This window comes from Ictidomys tridecemlineatus, chromosome 1, assembly GCF_052094955.1.
Source record: "Ictidomys tridecemlineatus isolate mIctTri1 chromosome 1, mIctTri1.hap1, whole genome shotgun sequence".
In the NCBI taxonomy this organism is placed as follows: Eukaryota; Metazoa; Chordata; class Mammalia; order Rodentia; family Sciuridae; genus Ictidomys; species Ictidomys tridecemlineatus.
In genome coordinates, this window is record NC_135477.1 from 170,416,610 (window position 1) to 170,421,268 (window position 4,659).

The following is a 4,659-nucleotide window of genomic DNA, read 5'->3' on the forward strand; positions in this document are numbered from 1 at the left end:
TCTCTAGCTTCCACATTTGAGAGAAAACATGCAACTCAACACTTCCTGAGTCTGGTTGATTTCAGTCAGCATGATGTTCTCTAGTTCCACTCACTTTCCTGCAAATGCATAATTTTGTTCTGATTTATGACAGAGTAAAACTCCATTGTGTGTATATATCACATTTTCTTTATTCATTCATCTGTTGATAGACACTCGGGTTGGTTCCATAACTTAGCTATTGTGAATTACACTTCTGTGAACATAGAAAGTAAATATCACTATAAGTGTGCTAATTTTTGGATAAATGCTAAGGAGTGGGATAACTGGGTCATATGTTGGTTCCCATCTTGTCTTTTTTTAAAAAATAGTATTTTATTGTGATGAAATATGTGTAACATAAAATGTATCATTTTAACTATTTTTAAGTGTACAACTCAGTGACGTTTAGTATATTCTTATTGTTTTACAACCATTACTACAGTCTATTTCTGGAAACTTTATGTTACCCCAAATGAGAATTCTCTACCTCTCAAACAATACCTCCCCATTCCTCCAGCTCCTGGTAACCATCATTCTACTCCTTATCTCTTTGAATCTGTCTTTTCTGGGTACACTCATGCAAGTAGAATTATACAATGTTTACCTTTCTATGTTGAGTGTATTTAAATTACTATCATTTTCAAAATTCATCTTGGAGCATGTATCAGATTTTTAATCCATTTTAAGGATTCCACTATATGTATGTACCATATTTCTATATCCACTCATCTGTACAGATGTTGCATCATTTCTATTTTTCACCTACTGTGATTAATGCTACTGGAACATAGGTGTACAAATACTTGTTTTTGTTCCTTCTTTCAATTGTTTGGGGGTAACTGCATATTTGAAGTGAAATTCCTGAATTATATGGAAGTTCTATGCTTCTTTCTTTTTCCTCCACATTTTTAATTGGTGCGTTATAGCTGTACATAATGGTGGGACGTGTTGTTACGTATTAGCACATACACATATATAACAATATGATTTTGCCATTAACCCTCCCCAGCACTTCCCCTCCCTCCATCCCTTCCCTTTCCTCTATTCTATTGATCTCCTTTGTTTTTCATGAGATCAATTTCCACCATTCCTTTCTTTTTTCTGACCCTTGACCTTTTGAGTTGGGCTTATTTCGCTTAACATAATAGTCTCAGTTTCCATCCATTTTCCTACAGCTATCATAATTTCATTTTTCTTTGTGGCTGAATAAAATATCATTGGGTGTATATTCCCTATTTTCTTTATCTATTGGTCTGTTGATGAATACCTAGGGTGGGTTCCATAGTTTGACTATTGTGAATTGTGCTGCTGTAAACATGAATTTGCATGTATTCTATAGTATGCTGACATTATTAATTCTTTAGGATAAATATGAGGAGTCATGCAGCTGGATCATATTGTGGTTCCCTTCTAGTCTTTTGAGGAAACTCCATACTGATTTCCACAGAGGTGGTACTAATGCACTATCCCACCAACAATGCATGAGTGTTCCTTTTTTCCCCACACTCTCACCAGCATATCTTATTATTTATATTTTTTTGAGATTTAATTTTTTATTTATTTTTATTTCTTACATACAGGACAATAGTGGAATGCATTACAATCATAATTATCCATTCACAGCACAATTTTTCATAACTCTGTATATTTTTGATGACTACCACTCTACCTGGAGTGAGAAGAAATCTCAGTGTAGCTCTGATTGACACTTTCCCAATTGCTAAAGATGTTGAACACTTTTTTCACATATTTATTGGCTACTTGTATTTTGTCTTTTGGGAAAAAACTGTTGAGCTCATTCATTCATTTATTCGTTGGGTTATTTATTTTGGTGTTAAGTTTTTTGAGTTCTTTACCTATTCTGGATGTTCATTTTCTGTCAAAAGAGTAGCTGGAAAAGATTTTTCTCCCATTCTGCAGGCTCTCTATGCTCCTCATTGTTTCGTTTGACGTGCAGAAGCTTTTACATTTGTTGTCATTCCATTTATTAATTCTTAGTATTATTTCCTAAGCTTTAGGAATCTTATTAAGGAGATCATTTCCTGAACCTACACGTTGGAGCACATTTTCCTCTCGCAGTTGCCAAGTTCCTGATGTAATTTCTAGGTATTTGAGTCATTTTGAATTGACTTTTGTGTAGGTTGGGAGATAGTAATCTAGTCTCATTCTTCTACATGTGAGAATTCAGGTTTCCCAGCACCTTCTGTTAAAGATCCTGTCTTTTCTCCAATGTATGCTTTTGGTGACTTTGTCAGGGATAAAATCTGGGTGGGATTGTTTCTGTGTCTTCTATTCCATCCCACTAGTCCACCTATCTGTTTTTATGCTGGCACCATATTAGTTACTATAACTCTATAGTATTGTTTGAAATCAGATATTGTGATTTGAAGTCCAGCATTGTTCTTCTTGCTTAGAGTTGCTTTGGATAGTCTTTTTTAAAAAGTCATATGAATTTTAAGATTGTTTTTTTCTAGTTCTGTGAAGAGAATCATTGGTATTTACTCTGCCTATTTAAGAACATGGTGGGTCTTTCCATCTTCTAAAGTCTTCTTCAATTTCTTTCTACAGTGTTCTATAATTTTCATTCTTTATAGTGAGATTTATTTCCAGGTTTTAGGGTTTTTTTCAAATACTGAGAATAAAATGTTTTCCTAATTTCCTTTTCAGCAGGTTCATTATTGGTATATAGAAAAGTAATTCATTTTTGTGTATTGATTTTGTATATTGCTACTTTGATGAATTTATTAGTTACAGAGTTTTCTGGTGATTTTTGTGGGGAGGGTGTCTTTAAGTATAGAATCAAATCATATAAACAGTGACAATTTGACTTCTTCCTTTCACATTTGACTCCTTTTCATTTCCTTCTCTTACTTAATTGCTTTGGCTAAAATATCAAGTACTATAATGAACAGATGTGGACATCCTTGTCTTGTTTCTGACATATACAATACTTATGATATTGATGTACGTTTATTCTAATTTCTTCTATAATTTTAAATAAGAATTGGTGCTGGATTTAGCCAGATTTTCTGCATCTAATGAGATGTAATTTTTTGTCCTTTATTCTATTTATGTGATGAATTACTTTTATTGATTTGCATATATTAAACTATCCTTGCATCTGTGGAATGAAATCAACTTGGTCATGATGTACAAGCTTCTTAATGTGTTTTTAATATGAATTGCTAAAATTTTATTCAACAATTATTTATTTAGGATTTTGACTATCTTTATTCATCATGGATATTGGTACTTGATGAATATTGGTATTTCTTTCTTGGAGTTTTGGTAGCAGTATGATACTAGCTTCATAGAATGAATTTGGAGGTGTCTCCTATCTTTCTGTTCCATTGAGTAACTTGAAGAGTATTAGCATTAGTTCTTCTTTAAAGGTCTGGTAGAATTCAGCTGGGAACCCATTGAGTTCTAGGATTTTTTGTTGTTTTTGGAAGGCTTTTTACTATTGCTTCAATATCATTTCTTAGTATTAGTCTGTTTAGATTTTCTATATTCTCTGAGATCAAAGTTGGTAAGTCATTTTGTATCTAGAAATTTGCCCATTTTTTTTTGTATTTTTCCTCTTACATAAAAGTTTCAAAGTTGTCCCTAAGAATCACATTGTTTTCAGAAATATCTGTGATGATATCACTTTTTTCACTAATTTGGGTCTTCTTTCTCTTTTTCTCTCTCTCTCCTTAAATTTGACTAAGTATTTATCAATCTTATTTACCTTTCAAAGAATCCAGTCTTTTTTTTATTGATTTTCTGTAATTTTTTATTCTTCATCTCTTTGATGTTAGCTCTAATGTTAATTATTTCCTTCCTTCTGCAGGTTTAGAATTGGTTTGTTATCATTCTTCTAGGACTTTTAGATGTATCATTAGGTTGCTTACTTGGGATCTTTCTAATTTTTTAATGTAGGCCTTCAAAGCTGTAAAATTTTCTATTATAACTACCTTTCTAGTGTCCCAGAGATTCTGGTAGATTGTATCTCAATTCTTCTTTGTTTCCAGGAGCTTTTAACTTTCTACCATCATTTAATCTACAAACCATTCATTTATCAAAAATACATTGTTCATTCTCCATGTGTTTATGAAGTTTCTATAGTTTTCCTTGCTGTTGATTTCTAATTTATTCCATTAAGATCTGATAAGATACATGGGATTGTATTGATTTTTCATATTTGCTAGGACTTGCTTTGTGACCTAAAATGTGGGACATTTTGGAAAATCTTCAAAGAGCATCTGAGAAATAAATTTGGTTGTTGTTGGATGAAGTATTACATAGATATATTTTAGGTTCATTTGATTTACAATATTTTTTTAGGTCTGAAGAGTCTTTACTTATTTTATCTAGGTGACCCATCTATTGATGAGGGAATGTGTTAAAATCACCTCGTATTATTATTTCGGGGTCCATTTGACTCTTTATGTTGAATAGTTTTTAAAATGTAATTAGTTGCACTGACATTTGGAGTATAAATATTTACTCTCATATCTTCTTGTTGTATTGGTCCCTTTACTAGTATAAGACCCTAGTCTCCTCTGATTAATTTTGGATTGAAGTCTGGTTTTGTATTGTTTTAGATATGAAAGTAACTTACTTTTGCTTGTTTTGGGGCTTCACTTGCATGGAATA